Source organism: Camelus dromedarius, chromosome 9 (assembly GCF_036321535.1).
Source record: "Camelus dromedarius isolate mCamDro1 chromosome 9, mCamDro1.pat, whole genome shotgun sequence".
Lineage (NCBI taxonomy): Eukaryota > Metazoa > Chordata > Mammalia > Artiodactyla > Camelidae > Camelus > Camelus dromedarius.
Genome location: NC_087444.1, coordinates 62,544,232 through 62,566,683, shown reverse-complemented (window position 1 = coordinate 62,566,683; position 22,452 = coordinate 62,544,232).

Sequence of the window (22,452 nt, the reverse complement as noted above, 5' to 3'; positions counted from 1 at the left end):
CTGTAGAGCCCAGCGTCTGCTCCCCAGCAGGTGTTGACCTGCCTTGACACTCTGGCGAGGCAGAGACAAAGTTTTCGCATTGGTAAGAAGGTGGTGACTGCAGGGATGGGGGCTGGCTGCCACGATGTCAGACTAAGGGAATAACCTACCTTTCGAATACTACCTTATTAATTGGCCGTCCAGTAGATCAGGGCCCAATTGCATTAAATAAAGGGTAATGTATGCAGGAGTGAGAATACTCATCCTTCAGCATCAGGTTAAATGTTGCTTTGCATGCAGCCCAGGGACATTCCGTTGCAGAAAGCCCCCTGGCCGTGTGGTGGATTGGGTTTTAGCTGCAGGAGGTACAGAGGGTCCCTTGGCTGAGGGCTTCTGGAGCTGGGTTATGCAATGTGACCACCTGTCTCAGGGGTGTCCCTGCATTCTGGGACCCGCTTGTGGCCTTCAGTTGGAAGGGGGAGGTCTGGGAGTCTAGCCATCCAGGAACCAGCTTCGGGCACTGACTTGCTGCATTATCAGCAGTGCATCACGTAAACTCTCGGGGTCCTCATCTGGAAAATGGAGTTTAACTCTGGAAGGACCAGCCCCTCCCTGCCCCGCCCCATCTCCTTGAGGAGAAATTCTCTTGATCTGTTACATCGTTTCCTTTCGAGAGACCCTTTTCTGATTCTCAGAAAGTATGCCATATGGGAAAGCGGGCTGAGGAAAGCTGTTCCATCTGGAGGTCAAGTGGACTGAGGAGGCGGCAGGGGCCTGCTGGGGAAGACAAGCATTGGCTTTGAAATGCCAGCCACATGGGTCCTGGGACCTTCCCGCCCAGACCCTGGGGTGCCACCCTTTATCCACCGTCAGGGCTTGGGTTTCCAAGAACACGCAGGTGCCTGAGCGGGCTTCTCTGGCCAACCCGGGAGCTGCGGCATCGCCTGCCCACTGGCGCCCCACTCCATCAGTCAGAGCCTGCAAGAAACCACTGTCCTCGCCCTCCCACCTCTGTGGCTCTGAGCGGAGGCCACCTGGAAAGTGCGCTGTTTGACAGGGTAAGCAACTGTCCTGCAAGAAAGGGGTCCTGACGAAGCCTGAGAAATCGCCTGAAGATGAAGGGCCCCGCAGAGCATGCTCGACCCTGATGGGGGACTGGCCATCGCTGCCCAGCCCGCAGGCGAGAGCAGAGGCCACTGGGCAAGGTGGCTCCACTCCATCCTGCCGGCCAGGGCTTTGGACTGTGGGCTGCTCATCTCCTGGCCCCGTGGGCTTTTGCAGACTGGTCCCTGTTTGCCCAGGACTTTCCAAGTATTAGCGCTGAGTGTCTATAACCTGGGAACCCCTCAGATTTGCGCAAATCGGGTGGTTGGTCACTCGACCTGGGCATGGCCCCGGAGCCAGAGGGGTGATCAGGGGGTAAAAGCTGGGATGGGTGGGGGTGGTCTGGATGTGAGGACACACCCGGGGAAGAGGCTGCCACCCTCTGATGGGTGCTTCATGCGTGACCTCTCCTTTCACAACGTAGGCGACTCTGTGACGTCATTGTGCACATCCACGAGCAACACGGAACGTGTACACGAGTCACCATTGTGACAGCAGCCGTGTCGAAAAGGCTCTTCCACTCACAGTGGCAGCTGGCGTCGGATGAGCAGGTGTGCGAGCAGGTGTGCGGCCACTGTGCTTGCTGGTGTGCTCTGTTAACAAAGTCGGTCCTCCTGTCCCCCCCCAGGAGGTGGGGGACCTTCCTCTTCTCATCTCACAGCGGAGCAAACTGGCCTGGCGCTTGCCCAAGGTCGGTAACGCGGAGCTGGGATGTGGAGCTGGGCTGTCAAGCTCTGCAGCCCACACGGGAACCTCTCCATCTTAGGGGAAACTGGTGACAGGTGCCACTTTTGAAGACTGTGGTCTCTGGCACAGCTCATCCTCCTGCTGGAACCCCGTTGCCCTGCAGCACCCTCTGCTCACCCTAACTTCCGGGGGTGTGACGGGAATGGGGCATGTCCCTCCCCCCGGCCCACTCTGGCACGGAGGGGCTGCTCTGTGCACATGGGCAGAGTGAGTGTCGGGGTCTGCACGTGGCGCGCAGGCAGCCTCTCTTCCTTGCCGGGTGCCTGGAAACCCCTTGGAGCTTGGAGTCAAGTATAGACTCGGACATATCATAGCTGAGTGACCTCTCTGGGAATTTGTGTGGTCCCCTTGAGGTGTGGCTTCCTCCTGGTAACATGGGAAGAATAAAAATGCACGTGCCTCCTGGAGTTCTGCTGAGGCCCCAAGACAAAGATGCTCTTGGATTCAGAGCCCTCTTTGCAAGTGTCAGCTCTGCCCCCCTCCATCCACCTGCCCCGCCCAGGGAGGTCCCGTCTCCTGTCTGCTGTGTCTCCTCAGGGTGGCGTGCAGGGGCACTGGTACCCACAGTCCAGGGGCATGATGAGGATGAGGCTGGTGGTGTAACTGTACAAAGCCACTGAGGAATCAGCAGGGCAGGAGGGAGGCCTGGCTCCTGGAACAGCAGAGGGACTTAACAGTCTTAATGTGTAGGAAGGGTGCCCAGGGCTTTGGGGGCGCCTTGTGGGGAGATCCCCACATGGACACCTTTGAGCTCGTGCAGCCATCCACGACAACGATCGAGAAGGTCAAGGGTTCAAGTGACCACAGCCACTGTCCATCAGGCAGGCCTGGAGCTACCCAGGCAGTGAAGGAAGAAACGGGGCAGAGAAAAGGGACAGAGATTAATTCCCACCTGTAGAAATCCAGCTCGATCTTCAAGGGCCAGTGCACAGACTATCCTCTCCTGAGGCCCTCTTGTGTTCCCCTTGCTGATCTTTATTTTAAATTTTTTTTTATTGAAGTATAGTCAATTTACATTATGTTAATTTCTGGTGTACAGCATAGTGATTATTTATACATATATATATTCCTTTTCGTATTCTTTTTTGTTATAGGCTATTACAAGATATTGAATATAGTTCCCTGTGCTGTACAGTAGGTACCTTGTTTATCTGTTTTATATATGGAAGTTCGTATCTGCAAATCCTGAGCTCCCAGTTTATCCCTCCCCACTCCCTTTCCCCTGGTAACCATTAATTTGTTTTCTATGTCTGTGAGTCAGTCCCTGTTTTGTAAATAAGTTCATTTGTGTCCCTTTGTTTTTGTTTTTGTCTTTAGATTCCACACATGAATGAGTGATATCATATGGTATTTTTCTTTCTCTTCCTGGCTTACTTCGCTTCGTATGACGATCTCCAGGTCCATCCATGTTGCTGCAAATGGCAGTATTTTATCTTTTTTTTTTTTTGATGGCTGAGTAGCGTTGTATTGTATATCTTTACCACAACTTTGATCTTTTCTTTATTTGGGCCCTCAGACTTCTTGCTCCTTTCTTTAGCTTTCATGTTGCCACCTGTCCTTCTTACAACCTGGAGGCTCCTTGAAGGCAAGGCAGTGTCCGGGTCAGTGGTGATTCTTGCTGTCAGGAGCTGGCAAGGATACAGAAGGGAAAGGAGATGGAAGTGGAGTCGCCTCCTGGGGACAACTGGTCAACCCTCTGTCATCAGCTATCTTGTCCACACGCCCACCCAGGACAAGGTATCAGACCTGAGAAGCGAGAGCTGGTGAAGCCCTGCATCCTGCAGAGCCCTGGGAAGGTCAGGAAGTTCCTGGGTCTTGCACTGGAATCGTGGCTGGCCTGAGTCACAGCGGGTGTTGCAGGACCGCCTCTTAGAGTCTAAACGCCGAGGCAGATCTGCTCTCCTCCGTGGTGGTTTCATCTTTTATTCATGTGCCTTACACACGTGGGTATGAATGTTGGTGGATTGCCACATCAAAGGACAAAAAAAAAAAAAAAAAAAAGAAAAAGAAAAAAACCAGCCCAGCAATCAGCGTGGTGTGCATGGCCAGACTGTGTGACTCAAAGCTGCAACAGTTACAGTCTTGACGTCGCCCTGCTTGAGCTCGTCTGGAGTATCTGAGACCACTTGTACCTTCCTCTCAGGCTGTTGGTGGAGGTGTTTTTCTTTTCTCTCTCTTTTTTTTTTCTATTTTAGGAGAAGCTTGTGGGAGCTTTTGGATCCTGCAGAATGATGGGGATTATAATGAAGCCCATGAACGAGTTGGCCCTAGAGCTGGGAAGGGTGAGAAGGTCCCCTCCACAGGGTGTGCAGTGTGGGCCAGGGTTGTTGGCGTCTGTGGCGTTTGACACTCCCTGAAAATTGGACGCCCCTCGGCCCTCAGCACTGCATGGCATGCCGTGGAAGAGGGCAGAAGAGGTCAAAGTGCAGTATCGCAGTAGGACTCCTGTGTTGGTCAGCTTGGGCTCCCATTGCAAAGTACCACACACTGAGTGGCTTAAACAACAGAAATGAATTTTCTTGCAGCTGTGGAGGCGAGAAGTCTGAGATCAGGGTGCCAGTGGGGTCAGGTTCTGGTGAGGGCTCTCTTCCCAGCTTGCAGATGGCCGCCTTCTCCCTGTGTTTTCATGTGGGAGAGAGAGTAATTAACCAGAAATCTAGTCCTGCACTTCCCTGCCTGAACCCTTCCAGTGGCTCCCCGTTGCATTAGATAAATCCCTAACCTCTCATCACGAACTCCATGGCCCTCTGTGACGCAGACTGGCCTGACTTCTGATGCCAGGTCACTTTCCATGATGCTTGGAGCCTCCAGCCACTGACCTTTTGGTTCCTTAAATTTGGACTTTAGAGTTTGCTTTAGGGTTTTCTGCTTGCTCGTGAAATGCAGTTTGTCATTTGGGTCTTGACTTCCTGATGGCTTGCTTTCGTTTCATCACAGTGCAAATGTTGCATTTCTTCAAAGCTCTTATGGCCAGAAGGCTTTATCTTCCCATCAGAGTGTCAGCTTCACGAGGGCAGACACCTCATCTCTCTTGTGCATTGTTGCCACCGCCTGGCCCGTGGGAAGTGTATTGCCAATATTTGATGGATGTAGAACCTCTCTTTTTCCTGGGGGTAGTGTTGGGGGCTCAGAATATCTTCAGAGGCCCCCTCCCTGCTGCCAGCATTCAAGGTTGTCCATTCCTCCACCCGATCTTTCCTCCTTGGCCACCCCCTTTCCCCTCTGGCCCCATGGTGTGCAGTTACATCAGACCAGTTTGCAGGCTCAAAGCACACTGATGGCTCTAGCCTCATGCTTTTGCAAAGGCCTTCCCAACTCCCTGAAATGTCCAAGTCAGAATCTTCCAGAGGATTCTAAAAGTCTTGTTCCAAGAACCTGTCCCCTCCCCTTGCACATACACACGCATTTGTTTTCTGAGCAATCACGGTTTCATCATTTCACACTGCTCCTTGGACGATACGGGATGTCCTGGGCTCCGGGCAGTGGAACAGGGTATTGGGTGAAGACGCTGTACTCCAACTGTGGCTCCCCCTTCTCCTCCCTGCAAACATCACCTGCAGGTGATGACACTCTGTTCACGTGGCACCACTGGCTCAGAGTCTGCTCCCTTGCTCATATTAATTTACTCACTCATTCACTCACTAAAGCGCCCACGATGTTCCGCGGAACTGTGATAACTGCTCAGATGCGCGGAGACGTCCCCACCCACAGAGGGGAGCTGGGTCACGCATCTCTCAGAGGTGGCACCCATGATGAGTCTGGTGCATAGGACTGGGTGGATGGCACATTGTGGTCCTGGGAATTGCTTTTGACTGAAGAATTTTTAAGAAGCACACAGACTGCTGGCACAGAAAGGGCGATTATTTTCAGGTCAAATTTTGTTTTGAGAAGTTCAAGAAAATTGAACATTTGAGGATAATTTAAAAAATCCTGCAAAACAAGGGTGGGGCACTGCTGTCCTGGCCTTGCGCCATCTCCCTTGAACCCTTTGGCTGGGAGACACAGGCCACCACACAGTGTGTGGGACAAGCTGAGGGCTCTGCCCACTCCAGGGCCACTGAGCGGGGAGTTAAGGGCAACATTCTCAGGGGACCCGAGTGAGCACTCACAAGACAGGAAGCCATGGCTGAGCACCAGCTGTGCATGCCCAGCACAGATGAGTGCCTGCTGTATGCACTCCCCGCCCACCGGGGTCTGGATGCTTCCAGGTCCTCTCTGCAGTCCACTTCCAGTTGCTTTTGGAATCTCCCACAGAGGCTCTGTTTCTTGGGGATGATGTTCCCTTTCCTCATTTCCTTGCAGCTTCCCTGTTCCTTGTGGAGCCTCCCCTGACATTCCCCCGCCCCCCTGGTGCTCACTGCTTTTGCAGGCATTACTCTTCCAGGCTGGCGAGTGCCGAGATGAGGGGCTTGGGGGTGAGAGGGACCAGGGCTCCCCCCAACTGTTCCTCTCAGGAAGTTCTGGGACTTCTGGAGGCAAGCCAGGGAGATGGCCATCTACCCTGAGGGCTTACACAAAGGGAGTTTGTTATTCTCTTTTGCGCCTCAGCTAGAGTACCATTCCTTGGGGTCACAGAGAGCCCACATCCATGCTTACATCCAAACTGTTCATAAATATTGTGTTGGATTTGGAAAAAGATAATCAATGTGAAGACAATTTGAAAAATAGAAAGGCATCTCTTTCCCCCAGAATTTAACTTCTGGGAAAGTTCATTTGGATGATTCAAGGAGTAATCATAGGCAAGGACATTTCTGGGGGAGAAAAAAAAAAGAGAGACGGAGAATTTGTATTAGAAATTCAAATGCATGTTAAAGCCACAAAACGGATCAAGGTAACAAAACACAAAACCCAGAAGCAAACCTGCCGTAAGCCCAGCTGTCTAGAATATAGGACTTGAGGCAAGGATTGAAGTGCTGATGCTTGATCTGGGAGGTGCAGACTGTGGGCAGAGAGGGCGAGGAAGGGAGTGAAGCAAGGAGGGACGGGAAGCCGTGCGCGGTCCTGCATGGTGACGGGACAGACGCAGCAGGTGGCCCAGCAGGTGGCTCTGCTTGGCTCTGCGGTCTTCTCCAGATGGGCCGTGCACGGAAACTCTGTCTCAGAGTAGTTGAGGGATGGGGGGAAGGTGGGGAGTGAGAGAGGGAATTTGTGTGCTTGGCCCGCTCCCACCTCCTGCTTCCCTCTGGTCAAAGTTCATCCCCTGGGTGGCATGCCTCCGACATTTCTGCGCCGCATCCTCTGATTTGCACTGTGGGCAGCTTCTCACCACACCAGCCCCATACCCAGAGGTGAGCTGTTTCCTGCAAGTCTGCAAGTGGTCAGAGTTGCCAGTAACACGAGGTGTGTGGCTCGGCTGTTGTTTGCAGTGGCGACCAAGGCGGGGGTCGGGGGCTGGGGTCAGGCAAGTGAGGGTCTCACCTCAGGAGCAAAATTTAAGGGCGTGCCAACAAACGCGGCAATCAAGCTAAATTGTATTTGGACGCAGTACTTAAAAAGTCAAAATTAATGCAAAAACTCGTGATGAATGAGTGTCAGAATTCTACATAAAGACAAGGTGGGAGACAGCTGGGATTCAGGTGAAGTGAGTAAGGCACCAGTCCTGCTTTTATCTGCAGAGTCTTGGAAGGACGTTTTTGGACATGTGAAGTTTGAGACATAGGAAGGCTGTCCAAGTGGTGACGACTGAGCAGTGGGAGCTCGGTGCTGGGGTTGGGGAGAGGGGTGGGCTGAGTTATCCCCTTGGAGTGGACAGCTGAACACTGGTATTTGAAACTGTGGGGCTGGAGGGAGTGCCAAGGGTGTCAGTGTAATGAGAGGAGGTGAGGCTCAAGGATTGGGCTCCAGGCACCCCAAAACACCAAGCTCCCTGAGAAGGAACCAGCTGAGGATCACACCAAAACACCAAGGGTGGTGCTGGCTTAGGTGGACGGTGGAATTATGGGTGGTTTCATTTTACTTGTCTGTATGTGCATTTCTTAAGAATGCATTCTTTCTTAAGAATGAGCATCTATTATTCATGCAATGAAAAAACTGTCCACATTTCCAAGATCCTGCCAGGCTGATGGGTGGATTTGCAGAGAAGGAGCTGATCAGAAGAAGGAACTAGCTTCTCAAGACGTGCTCAGTCCTGGCCATGCCAGGGCTCTCCTGGGGCCCTCCTGGGGCCAGCCCTGCCACTTCTCCACTTGCATTTTGCCAGTGATGGGCACTGGGGCATGTCTGCTGTATTTCTGGAGCCCCCAGGTATTTTGAAGCTCAGGGGTCCCTGTGCTGGGCTATTCACTAGTATTTGCTTTGAGGAGCAGAACGTAAATTGGATTAGGGTGGGGGTTGGCAGGGTTTAACTGTGTTTCTTAATGAGGGGCAGGACCCTCTTTCTAGAAGATATGGGCCCTATGTGTCCAGCCTGCTAGATTCCTAAATGGGTGATGTTGGTACAAACTTATCACAGATAAGGCTTCTCTTGGTAAACTTCAGTAAACTTAAGGAAAGCCAGAATATGGAGGTCTGCATCAGAAGTGGGGCTTGAAGTTGGTGATGAGTCAAGAGTTGAAGAAGAGACTGGTGGTCATGGTGGTCTTGGGCTACATACCCAAGTTACTTCATGCATCCAGCAAGATTTGGGACCCAGAACTTGAAGGATGCCATGAGACTGTGTGACGAAAGGGACACAAGATTTTGGTGAGGATCTTCTGTGTCCTAGGCAAGGCAGATGGAGACAGTTACCACAGGTCTCCTGCCCTCGAATCGCTCACAGTCTAGTGGTGGAGACAGAACTGCAAACAGGTGATTGCATGACAGCATCTGGCCCAAAGTCTGGCACCTGCCTGCCTGGGTGGATGGCTGGATAGGATATTGAGAGAGAGATGAACAAGGCACCGAATTAAGAACAAAAGAAGGAAAAATTCACTCTGCTGGGGATGGGTGGGGGAGGTGGATGGCTCCGTTGAACCTGGCGCTGAGAATGCTCAAACTTGGCATCTAATCCTGGCACTGCCATGGGCACACTCTGCAGGTCCTGGAACCCACCCCCTGTTTCTGGGTCTTATTTTCCCCATGTCTACTAGACTGATGATCGATGGACCAGAGGCTGTGAACTCAGATGCCTGTGGGGGCCAGGTTGGTAGGATACCTGGGTGCAGTGGGCTGGGAGGGGCTGGAACACTGGGGTGGGCATCCTTGTTAATGGGGCGACAGTGGTTCCATTCTGACCATCTGTGCCGTGAGGCAATCCGGGCCCAAGTTGGCCAGATCTTTCAAGTTTCCAAAGAAGCTGGGAATTTGAACATGGATGAGAAACTTCCACATTTTTAAGTGGCAAATGTTTTAAATAAGAAGGAAAGGTGGCCCCGCGTGGCACGGCACAAAGTCTGTGGGTCAGATTTGGCCCTCGGGCTTCTGGTTTTTGACGTGGGGACTGGGTGCTCTCTGAGGGTTTTCCCTACTTCATTGGTCTGGGAATTACTGTTAAACCCTGATGCTCTGTGGCACAGAAGTCCTGCCAGTGAGATCAAAATGCACTGTGTGGCTCCCACGAACGCCTGAGTCAGGAGGGCCTGTGTGGCCGCCGGCCGCGTACGTGCTCTGGAAACCCCAAGGACAGTCTTGAGAATCTGCGCCCAGTCTCCATACCCTGACTTCCTCATCAGAGGGCCCTCGCTGAAGGCCTTGCGTGTTCATCCTTCCTGTAGTCAGTGAATAAGGATGAAAGCTTCTGTGTGCCAGATTCAGCGCGAGTACGATGACAGTCTGAATTGTCTCAGATTCTTCCCATTGATGGATTCACAAACCGGGAGGACAGAAAGCCGTGGTTCTAACCACCGCTTCTCTTTTGGCTGGGAACCCAAGGTTATCTTAAGGTCTTGGAGCCCTTTGAAGCTGGGCGGCTGCCTCCTGGAACCCAGCGGGTCAGCTGGATCCCTGGCCGGCCCTGCGGCTTTGAAAGCGTGCGCTCTGCTTTGCGGGCATTTGGAACCACCCTCCTCTGGGCAGGGCCAAGTCTTCGCAGAGGCTTGAGGACCGATGTGCACCTGGCCGGCCGCCCCTCTCGAGTGGCCACTTCCCGGGCTGCAATAATTCATCAGAGGCGGCTTCACAAATGTACTTAAGAAAGAAGGGATGATCTATTTTGTACACACTCCTTAAAGGGATTCCATTTTAGCTCCAATTGTAATTTTTACCTTTTTCAGGGGAATTTATTGACACCGTGCCTAGCTCAGCCCTGGATTCGGCATCTTCCTTTTGTCTGCGAGCACACTCACCAGCCGCTTAATTTGTCATCGCCCTGGAGGTATCAGAACTAATGAGCTTTGTTTGAATAGACTTTTTCCAGTTCATCTAGCACACTTTGGGGTAATCACTCAGTTTCTGTTTGCTTCTGATCCAAGGCATTGTGGGAAATATACGAAAATAATGGTTAAAAAAGCAGTATAAATTGGTAACAGCCACATTTTCTGCAAAGCCCTGAAGATGTTATTTTTTTTTTTAATTTCACCACTTATTGAAGTATTGAGAGGACTCTAAGTACGGCCATTACCATATCGTATCAGAGGAGAATCTGATAAAATGCTATTTTTCAATTAGCCAGGAGTTTCTGCTTTGCCTTCTTTAAGCAGTTCATAGCTAACAAATCTTTAAACAATCTAACCTCTTCAGGTTTGGAAGTGGACAGATAATAACCGTGAACACATAACAGTGTGTCAGCACCGAGAATTTAAAAATCTATTACAGGGATTACATCCAGGAATGCTTTTTATTGGTCAGACAATTGTGTTTTCATTTCTCTAAAGTAGCTCCTCGCAGCTCCTCCTGTGTCACCACCAAGCGTGTGGCGGAAGGTGTAGGAAACGGAGCCTGGGGGCAGGGGTGCCCACACAGAGTGAAAGCAGGGCCGGGAGGCACTGCCTTTAACCCCCACTTTCTGGGTGGCGCTGCCATCGGTGCCACGCAGGTGGACAGGTTGCACCTAGGGCAGACCTTCTGTTTTTAAGGATCCCTATGCACGTTGCCAGTGACCAGTGATGTGGTTTTAAGAATTGTCGGGATCCATGAAATGAGGCGATTTGGCAGTATCTCTGATTCCCCCAGACTTGGGGCGGAGAGAGGGCTCTTTGCAAAAGACGGTGGGTAAGAGAAGCCGCCTCTATTCTGGGGGCTGGCTCCTGCAGACTTCTGAAATAAAGTCCAAGACGCAGAGAGATATGGTGTGTTTGCCTCACCAGGGATGCTGGGGTGGGCTTTCCCAGTGGGACGGGAAGTGGACGAAGGTGGGGTGGGACCCGTGGACGTGTGCAGCTCGTGCTGCCAGTGGCCCAGGCGGGGCCGTGAGGGTTGGGCATTGCTGTTCCTCGGTGGAAGGGGCAGGGAGCATGCTAAGGGATCAGCTGCTCAGGTGAGCTGTGGTATAGGTAAACCTACATTACTTACCACTCACACAGCCAGCGTGCCTGCGGACTGGACAGGATTCACCCACTTCCTTCATCAAATGAGGAAACCAGGACTCTGGGCTTCTAGACAGCCTGCTCCTGAACACAAGGTGGCAAGCAAAGACTTGATCCCAAGGTTCTCTCCATTCCATCACAGATTTGGAATCCTCCCCGTGTCACACCTGCTAGGGTTATTAGGCATCACTACCAGCAAAGGGAATTCTGCGGTAGCCACAACAAACTCTTACCAGCATCCAGGGAATCTGAGAACTTATGCCAGGCCCTGTGGGGTGTCCCGAGGTGAGGAAGAGGCCCCCGATCTCTGGGGACTGAGCTCTAAGGACAGAGCAGATGCTAAGTGATGGAAGACAAGCATGCCCGCCCAGAGGAGGGTCAGCCACCTTGGTCTCCCTGGAGCTTTGTTCCCCCGAGATAGCACCAGGCTTGGCGGCCTTTGTCCTTGGAGAACCAGTGACAGTGGCTGAGAACCCCTGCTGGAGACTCACCTGGAGAGGCATGGATGGAAGGTTGGGCCCAGGACCGAGAGGTGAGGTGGAGTTTGGGCAGTTCTTTGGGAGGCAGAAGAGTCATGCAAGGCTCCTGGGAGGCAGAGACGTGGTAAGTTTTGAACTTGGAACTGATGCTCTGGAGGCTGAAAGAGGGATGGATCAGATGGGCTGAGGCTGCAGAGGGGAGAAGAAGATGTTCTTCTGGCCCCATCTCTTCACCTGTAAAATGCAATTGTCTGCTCAGTGTCTCAGCTGCATACCATTCTTTGGGTTGCTGAGCAATCGTCCTGTCTGGGCCAGCTGTTTTGGTTTCTGCTGGGCTTCCTCGTACATCCACAGTGAGCTGGCACTTTATGGGGCAGCTGATGGTCTAAGTGGGCCTCACTTGTATGTCTGGAGATGGGCTGGTGCTTGGCTGTGGCACTTCAGTTTTCCACGTGGGTTTTCACCCTCCAGAGTAGGGGAGGGCTGTGGGTCAGACAGTAAGGGCCACTCTCTCCTTTCTCCAGTTCTGCCCTTGGCTGGGCCTCTGATCTAACCCTTTAATTTATGCTGACTTGCAGAAGTAATCCCTCTCCATGTGTGGGCTTGGAGTGAGCTCTCTAATATTAATAGATATTATTATTGACACCACAGTTATTCATGTGGTTCCTGTGTTTAAGGGAAAAAGAGGCAATATGAAAAAATTCAACCTTGGGAACAGTCTTAATTTGCTCCTTAAAAATGTACAAAATCATGTTAAGGGGAATCAAGTCTGTAACTTTGCTGGTGCCCAGGGCCAGCAGCTCAGTGGTATCCCCTGTGGCTTGTGTAGTACCTTAGGCTTTTCAGATGCTGTTGTCTGTTGTCTCTCTTTTGAGCCTCCAACCCAACTTTGTGAGAAAGATAGAAGAGGTATCATTCAGCCCTCATTTTGTAGCTGAGAAAACTGAGATTTAAGGAGAACACTGTCCAAGGTCAGATGCAGAGAAGGGAGTTCTGACTCCAGGGTTCATTTTTTTTTCCATTTTGCTTCACAATCCTGACTCATCATCGGTAGTGGCCCACTGTGATCCCGGGATCGTACTCTTTTCTAATGAAACTTACTTGACTCTTACTGTATTTTCTTAGAAGACTAAGCTTTGGGTTGTGAGGTATCCAGTAGCTCTTTTGAAATGAAAATCATCCTGTTTGCATTGTCATTGCCAGAGTCTCTCTCGGGTACATTGGCAAAGACAGGGTCAATGAAAAATACCCCATGAACTTGGTCTCTGGGCATCTCTTTCTAATTTAAATGGGGTCTTCCCTTTTCTGGAAATTTTCGGAGACCACCAAATGTACACGCTCTCAACAGGTGTGCTCAGGAAAATTTTCCTATAATTTGAGATTTGTTTCACCCACGTTTTCCTGAAGGCTTTGAGAATATTCCACATGGGTTTACCCCTTCTAGCCCTGCAGATGACTTAAGAATGCCTCCAGTGCTCACATGCTCTCCAACAAGACCCATCCCATCCTTAGGGTGGAGCTGATGGGGAACTCAGTCGCAGTCAGGTAAGGACTGCCCTCTGGCTGGAGGATGGCTGAACTTTCCCTTCTCCGAGGTCTAGGACAGCCCCCCTGTGAACATGGAGAAGGTATTCAAGTGTCAGTAGAGAGGCTCCCCTACCTCGGGGGAAAAGAGAGTGAGCTCTAGATGCACATTCTAGTCTTAGGTCACTAACTTACTGTGAGTCCCTCCACCTTTCTGATCCTTCATTTCCTTGTTGTAAGGCCACTTCCTGATTCTGAAACTACAAGTCATATTGCTGAGAGGGTGAACCAGGCGCCGGTCTCTTCCGTGGCAGGGTGTGTTGGTTATTTAAGTTAATTTGCGGCATCCTGGCCCATCAGGAGCGGTAATTGGGAGGTATCAGTGTGAACGTTGGTGGTTGTAATTTCATGTAATCAATGGCAAGATAGACATTGTGTTAATTTCACGTAGCAAATTCTTGCAGCTTAAATCGACGCAGAGTAAAAAAATGTTATAGATAAATATTGCCCGAACTCACTCAAACTTGTGAGATTATGAAGAACGGTTTCCTAAGTTGTTAGACCCTGAGCTCTCTGATTGACAGCTCTCCCAAAGCCCACCTTTCTGTTTTTTCTCTAATACTCTGAGTTTATAGACTGTAATCCCTTTGATGAAGACAATACTGGAATAGTTTATAGGACTAGGAATCCTTTATAAGACCCTTTGTCAAATGTCACCTCATTTGTTTGGCACAGCCATCCTGGTGGTGGACTCAGCTTAGAGCAGCAAACTTGCCTAGAATCCTTCCCCGCTCAAGCCACCTTGGGGTGAAAAGGCAAAAAGACCTCTGCCTGGGTCTCTCCCTGCCTTTAGGAAGCTGACTGTTTATTTTCAGGAGATTCAAATTACATAAGCATCAAAAATAACAGTTCTCCTTTTTTGGTTCTGGTACGAGCCTTTGGGAAACTGTTTCCCAGAGCTGAGGAAGTAAGGACAGTGGCCCCAGCTGGTGGGGCCTGACTTCCAGGTGCCTGGACCTCACAGCCACTTTAATCCCACCAACATCTCTGCACTGAAAATAGATTAGAAGCTTCTTGAGAGCAGGAACCATACATGAGTTTCTGATGTCTTCCCCAGGGCCTACTAAGTGCATCCTAAAATTACTACAGAGTGAGTTTCTTAGAAAAAAAATATTCTCACCAATTTCATTTCAAAGGTGCATTGTATTGCTGTTCTAGAGTGAAAGTTTTGCCTGAACCCAGTCACTGTGCATTGTCCCCACAGCCACATAATCCTACAAAAGGAAAAGACTCATCCTTGGTGTTTACATGATGATTTGACATCTTGGAACAACCAATGTAATTCTTCCAGCACCTGTAAGGCAGGTGGTACAAACTGTCTTTCTGGATGCGCCAGCAGACACGCTGAGCTCACGTAACCTGCCCGAGGCGCTACGGCTGCCATGTGCTTCTAAATCTACGTTCAGGCCACACCTCCTTCGCCACAAAGTGGAGCAAAAATCGTTCAATGCAAGAGCAAGGTGCTATCCAGAGACTCATGGACTCATGTGGTCGCTGTCGTGGCCTTGACAGTCTGGAGAGCCCGGACTGGGAGAAGCTGTGCGAGGGTGTGCGAGCTGAGTATTTTCTTGGCCAGTGATCAGCAGTGAGTTATCCGTTGCTTTGCGGAGGCCTTTGGTTGGAGACCCAGCACAGGACCTTCCCTGCCTCCTCCTCGCTCTATAAGGGCTACTCTGATGGGCACTGGCAAGAGGCAGCTTGAGGGCACCCCGCTGTGGCTGAGCACATCTTTCTTTCTCCAAGGGGTGCTGCTGAGCTGCTCACGGCCACGGGAAGGTCTCCCTAGAGAGGGAACACAGTCCAGCCAGCAGGAGTGCAGGGGGAGAAGCCCAGGCTTGCGTACAGCAGGGAAGGGCCCAGCCTGCAGCAGCAGGGATCGGGGTGGCCGAGCCAGCACGCTGGAGTCCACGTCTTGGGCTCATGCTTTTGGGTGTTTTTTTTTTTTTAACTTTTCTAACAGTCTAAGGACTCGGGGGAAAAAAAGGTGAATCAAAGCTGGTTCCAGAACCTGAAAGCCACTTGGGGATAGACACTGAGTTGGGCTAAAGCCCACAAATTGTCCAAGGTTATGAGCACTGATGGTCCCTGTTGGATGGGGCTGTTGGGGAGTGGTTGGTTAGTGCAGCAGAGGGAGGAATCCAGGGGCTGCTGCTCCAGCGTCCTTCTGACTGTCACTGGGTGGTTGAGGGGGTGATCTGCCCTTTAAAATCTTGAGATGTATCCTATACAACTATTCAATGCATTTATCTATAAAATGTACGGACCTAGAATCACCAGTTGGGGGCTGTGATTTGACCATCAGAAGTGCTTTTATTCAGCTGGCAGAATGGTTCTTTAATTTACTTTAAAAATATGAATCAATGTGAAAAAAATGAAGGAATTCTCTGAAACAATCCAGATTCCAAAAAAATTTCAGAATATCTGGCCACATGGAGCAGTTTGTCTTCATGGCAACATCTATTTGAGCAGAGGTACAGCTGCCCCCTTCAGAGGGACCATGTGTATAAAGTTAGCCACAGTCCCCAACGCTCCCTAGTATCCGTGGCACTGGGGCCGGGGGTCAGTTGCTGTTTAAATTGTACTCACATTGTTGTTTTTCCTCCAGGAGTTGAAGAACTCTCTGTTTCCATGTCTCTACCCAAAGGGGGAAATGGGAAGTGGTCTTTTCTCACATCTAGTCTTCTTCCCCACTGTGTGACCTCCCTGGACCCAGCAGCCACTTGTATCTCAGAACACTGGGATAAACAGACTTCCCTAGATGAAAGAGTGGAATAAAGAGAAACTTCTGTGATGGGATGTCGCCAGATGTGTTCAAGACATCCCACGGGGCAGGTTTGAGGGGATACGGCAGAGGCGTGCAAGGGGAGGACCTGGGTTAAATCAGGTTGAGGGCAGCTGGGGTTTCACCAGGACCCAGAGTCAGTTGCTCAGAATCTAAAAGTTCATTAGGGGAGGCTCAATCTACAAATCTTAAAATGACAGTTTTTTGCTTGGCAATCTCTTGCGTTATTAATAAGTTGGTTACGAATGCAGGGTTAAATGAAGCAGGCACCCAGCTTGCGTGTGCACGTGCGGGTGTGTGTGTGTGACACACCATGTGTGGTTTCTTGGAGTCAGGGAAAATCTGTCAGCCTTTCTAATACTGAGTTAGTTTTGACAACAGAATAAGATGTATTTTGAACACATGTACGTCCTGCCTTTTCCAAAGAGGAGCTAATGAGAGCAGGGCCCCAGAGGGGAGGGAGGGACGGAGGGAGGGTGTGGCTTGATTTCTTTGTGGGATGTTTGCTCATTGAGCTTCTTCTGGGGACAAAGGGTTGGGGCATCTGTGTGCTTCCTGGACACTGATGGCTTCTTTTGCTAGTCCTGAGGGCCCATGAGGGCGGGGGACCTCCCTAGCTGAAGTGGATTTTGGACACTGAGCTTGCTTGTTAGAGGTGATTACAAAGCCAGACCTTCCTCCCTTCCTAAGACAGGGTCCTGCAACTCCATGTGAAATGGGAAGCAATTTGATCAGAGTAGCCTCTGGAATAGAATAAATCCCCGAAACCAATTGTATAAAAATGCAAATTTAAGGCGAGCAATTAAAAACAGATAGAAAGTAGAGATTTGGGTTTTGCCGAGCAAGCTTTCTGCAACCGCTGTCTAGATCTCCGTGCAATTTATCTGGAGTCCGTCAGTGGTGGCCAGACTGGATTTTGATAAAGAGCTGCAAAATTTGTCCCTCTCCAGCTCTTGCGACTTGCCACACACTCCATTCAAGCTGAAGCGTCCGCACAATCCCATGCATAATTTGGAGTTAATCATTTGTACTTCACAGCCTCTGAGAGGCCTTAGACTTGGGAGGTGGGGACAGATTTGGCTTTTTAATCGCCTTGTATATTGTGCAGCTCGAGATAAATGACACCGACTGTCTGAAATCTACATTCTTGCTTCTGATGCGAAACTGTAATTAATTTTGTGCAGTGTTTCAGAATTGATCGTGGTCACTTGAATTTCTAATTTTTCATTCACTTCAAAGACCCTGATTTTTTTTTCTCTCCCCTTTCCTAAAAGAAATGTGCTCCGAGTAGGGGAGCGCTCTGTGACGCTGGTCTACTAAATGACTCTCTGACGCCTCTTTTTCAATAAGGTGAATCAGAGGTCAAGTCCCATGTTTATCTCCCAGCTTGTATTCAGATGTATTTCCTGACTTATAGGAAATACCATCAAAACTTATTAAATTATAACTAAATAGTTCGGTGGCACTTACATACTGTAAAAAGCTCCAAAAGCTTCATTCACACATCCTATTCAGTATAAGACAATTAAGCACAATTTAGGCAATAATTACCCTAATTAACTACACTCTAATGTTTGTATTCAAGATTATGGCAACGTTGTATCACTTCACTATTTAAATAATAACAAGGTTTCCTAATTTCTCTGTATTGATAGTTGTTGTATGTGATTCTTTGTTTGGTATATTTCACTGTAAAAATATTTGTCAGTGAAAGATTGAACAATATGAATGAATTTGATTATGCCATTGTCAAAAGCCCCATGCATCACAATTCCTTGTTTTTAATCACTACTGTAAACCTTGCAGCCGGAGGGCATAGTTTTAATTTGGGTGTCTTACTAATGAAAAGAAAAAAATAATTGTTTTGCCAGGATTTAATAATAAGCAATAAAATCAGCCAACCAGATTTTACCTCTGCATTCAATCTCTTTTTTATTATAAAACATTTTTGTCCTTTTTTTAGATTACAGGCGTAGATACTGAACATTTTACTAATAAATATTTCAGTTTGCTTATGGAGGCTAATGCTGTCATCTGAATATGGAATTATATTTCTTTCATGCTTCATTATCATTTCATGGTAGTAATGACAGTGAGGCGATGGAATATTTACAGGCTTTTCAGAAGACATTTATCCAATACATTCCCTGAAGGGCACCTAGGCTTAAAGATACATTATCCTTTTGTAAAGCTCTGCCCAGAATCCCAATTCCTGAATCAGCCAATCAGAACTCTTTTTTCCCCCCTCAACACTTAACACATGGATGAAGCCTCTCTCCCCTCCACCTACCTTGGTGGGCCATTCATCCTGGAAGTTAAGAGGAATAAAATCAGGGGACAATGAGACCATGACCTCAGTTGCACAGTCTGTGAAATGGGCACATAAGACATGCAGTCACTGTTGCCTTGGGCATGACTCTGTTCTGGTTTTGGCTAAAGTGATTTGTCTTTAAATTCTTTTGTAGATGGTTTCCAACACTCTGGAGTTGTTCATCTTATTATTTGATGCTGCTATTGAGATTATAGCTGGTAAGTCTGAGGTTTTGGGGGATCTAAAGGGGAGTGAACCTGTGGTTATGGGCGGGAAGGTGTCTAGATGATGGTTCTGAGAGGTGGGAGGGACCACTGGGGAGGGCAGTGGTTGCCTGTGTTCCTGTTGTGGTCCTTGGGGCCACGAGCGGGGCCTCTGGGTGCTCCTCAGTAGGGCGTCTGGGGACCGTGGAGAAGTGGCAAGTGTGTGCCCCGTCTCGGGGCAACTGCTCCCTGGCTCCCGCCAGCTGGGCAGACCCAGGTCGAACATTGTCAGAGCTTCTGATTTTTCAAGGGAAACTAGAAATCAGGATTTTCCTATGATACTGGCAATTAATTCAAACATTTACAAACGACTGGGCAAACAAAGCAAGCCTGTGGGCTGCATGGAGGACCATGGGCTGCCAGTTTTTGGCGTCCAGTTGAGGGACGCCAAGAGGACATTGGTGTTGTGTTCTGGGCGTGCAGTGGAGACAGAGGAGGGTCATGCCGGGTCCTGCTGCTCGGGTTGTCTGCCGCAGGGGTCTGGGCAGTCACTGGGCTTGGTTTGCCCTCACTCACGTTACTCTAGGCTGCTGGCCCAGCTCCCAGGACCCGTTATTCTCACTGTTTAAGTTGACCATTGTGCTTTGCAAAGGCGTTTAGTGGCTAACCTGATATGACGTTTATCTCTTCTAAAATTTCTCTCCGGACAAACCGACGTTTGTTGGGACTGCGTTGGTGGCTATCTCATTTACATCTGTATTCTCTTCAACGTGACTCTATTTGCTACTGTACCCTAGCGGGTGGAACCTTTGGGTCCCAAAGAGCCTTCCTGAAGGATACTGAGCTATTTTGCATAAAAGGGCATCTTTTGTGCTATTTCCCAGAATCGAGTGAAGGGAAGGTGGACTCAGATGCAGAACGGAAGGAAGCCTGATGCCTCAGGGGTCCTGCTGGCTCCTGGGTCCAGGCTTTACTGGTGGGAGCTCAGCATGACTCTGCTGCAGGAATCTTCTCTGGAGCCTGCAGGCCTGGGCTGAGGCTCCAGGGCAGATGGCAGTGAGAGTGCCTTTGGCAGTGGCATTCTACTGTGAAGCCCCTGAGAGGCCTGCGTCCTTGTCACTACGCCGCTCTCATGGTGGGATGGATGTTGGAGATTTGTCCAGAGAGGAGCACGTGGTGTGTGTGGGACCCCTTCGAAGCAGCCGGCTTGGAGCTGGGTCTGAGTTACCACCGTGGCTCTGACAGGCGCCTGCCCCGCCCACCGTGATGGGATCACCACCCAGGACACTGTCCCAGACCCAGTCTCACTGGCAGCCCAGCACTTGCAATTCAGGAGAAAATGGTGAAAATCAAGCTTTCCCCTGGGAGAACAAGGACACCGGTTTTCTCAGGCTTGTCCTTCTGCAGACGTATCTATATTTAGGTTTCCATATGATTAAGAAGCAGCAAGATGTGAGACTTTCTGGTCTAGAGAGGATGAGTCAGTCTGGCCATAATTGATTTGAAAAAAGAAGAAAGCTGGCTCCCCCCACCCCCCCAACCCCGCCCCACTGCTGCCTCCGCCCCCTAAGTGCATGATGGTGTGTTATTCTGGGATGGCTGCCAGGCCAGGTGGGAGAAGAGGACCTCCAAACTTCCACTGTCTTCTAGTAAAAGCTCCAGCCAGATCGTGATGAGGAGCTGAGACTCTGTGTTCTGGGAGCCGGAAGGGATTGGCCAAGAATTCTCTGGGCTCTGGTCCCTTGCGGTGCTGCCTTGGTATCCAGCCTGAGATGTTACCCTCCCACCACCCCAGTTGAGGCTCTCATATCCAGTGCCCCAGAATCCAGACATGAGGGCTTCTCCCCTGCTCAAGACCTGGGGGCCAGATCTTCCTCCAGTGATCTGGGCTCAAGAGACTGGGTCTTTGAGGAGGGGCTGGATGGAGGGATGGGAGGGCTCCTGTGCGTGCGTGCCCTGTTCTCGCTTGCTTCTCTCTGGTCCCACTCACGTTCTGTCCTGAGCCCTTTCACAGGGACACCCTGAACAAGATTGCCAGGTGAAACCCAGGATGTCTGGTTAAATCTGAATTTCAGATAACCAGTCATTTTTTTTTTTAGCATACATATGTCTCAAATAGTGTACTAACATACATACTAACAGACTATAGACATCTTAATGCTAACAATTATTTTCTTAGTGTATTATTTTAGTATTTAGTATATAGTGAAACTTTTTTAGCATAAGGATGTCTCATGCATATTTATCCTAAAAACATATTTGTTGTTTATCTGAAATTCAAATTTCACCAGCTTCCTGAATTTTTATTTGCTCAACCTGGCGATGCTAACCCCGAGATGCTGCGTGTTTGAGACACCTGGAGCCTGCTTCTCAAGGCGGCTTGGATGGGGAAGGACTCTTAACCCTCTTTGGGTAGCTTACAGCTGTCTGTTTAGAAGCAGGATAGAGGTTAGGCTGAAATTCTATTGCCCTTCCAGAAATGCTTAAATGAGTCCATGTGGCGAATCAAAGCTCCCATTGGGTTTTGGTGAGCTGGGTAGGTCTCTGCTCCATTCGGTCCTATTTCTGTGGGATAAAGAAAGGAAGGGGCCTTGCTGAATACCCTCTATAGCTCTTTCCCCCAGCATCCACAGAGATCCTGCAGACGTTGAATGGGCTTACGCGGTACCCAGGGAGATCTCTGTCCAGGTTTTTGCTGTCTGCTCTGGTTCCCACGGGGCTTGCTGGGCAGTGGAGGGTAGAGCAAGGCCGCCTCGCAGGGCAGCAGAGCAGCAGGTGAGAGACCTTCCTCTGTATTCCCTCCACCTGCCCTGCAGCTGGCATCACAGCCCCACTGACCCCTTTCAGCACAGGCCAAGGTGAAGGGAAAGGGCTGGAGGTTGACACCAGCTTTTTAGCCGTGACCGTCTCTGGTGAGTGGGATCGAGGTGGGGGAAGGTGGAGGAACATCTACCTTTATTATTTTGTTCTCCTCCGTATTGTTTGAATGTGTTGCAAAAGGCATGCATTATTTTTAGAATATATTTTTTAGAATTTTTAGAATTATTTTTAGCACCAGTGATGATCAAGGGGAAATAAAATGTGGCTCTAGAAATGCTTTTGACAAATGGCTAATGAGGAAACCCAGGGCCACTCTCTTGACACTCCAAATACACCTCCAAACTTTTACCCACTCCTGGTTGAGGGGTGCGGGTGCAATCGTGGTATCAAAACCAAATCGTGATGATAAACACACACGGTGGACCCAATTCCTCTTTGTGAGGACCTGAGCTTACTTTATTGGGGTTGGAGGGACTAAAACCTAGAGTTTCGGTGCGGCTCACCCCTCCTAAATGAAATGCCCGGAGAGGCCGTGAGTTCATGACCCGCTCCCGTGTGCTCCCCTCTCCCACAGGACTGCTTCTTGGTGAGGGCGTCTTGGTGCCCAACTGGGGACGGGCAGTGCCATGTCCAGTGGGACTCCAACCCAAGGTATGGCTGAAGGTTACACCACTGTATCAACAAACAGCCCTTTCCCCTTGGGGTCAGAGTGGGACATGCTCCCTGCCCAGCCAGGTTGTCCAGGATGCAAGTGAGGCCAAGGTCTGAGGCCCCCTGTCTCCTCCAGCATCTGTCCGGCTACTGCCAGCTTCTCCCCGGCTGGGAAGGGGAGGCTGTTTTGAGAACACACATCATATTTTTGACGTAGGGCTCCAATCACCAAAAGCAGTGATGGCTACTGCAAATGTATCGATTTGTTTTTTCTCCATAGACCTGTGCTGTTTGTAGGTAGAGGGGGAGAAAGCCTGCGAACAGAGTGGAATCTACTTCTTAGAAGCCCGGG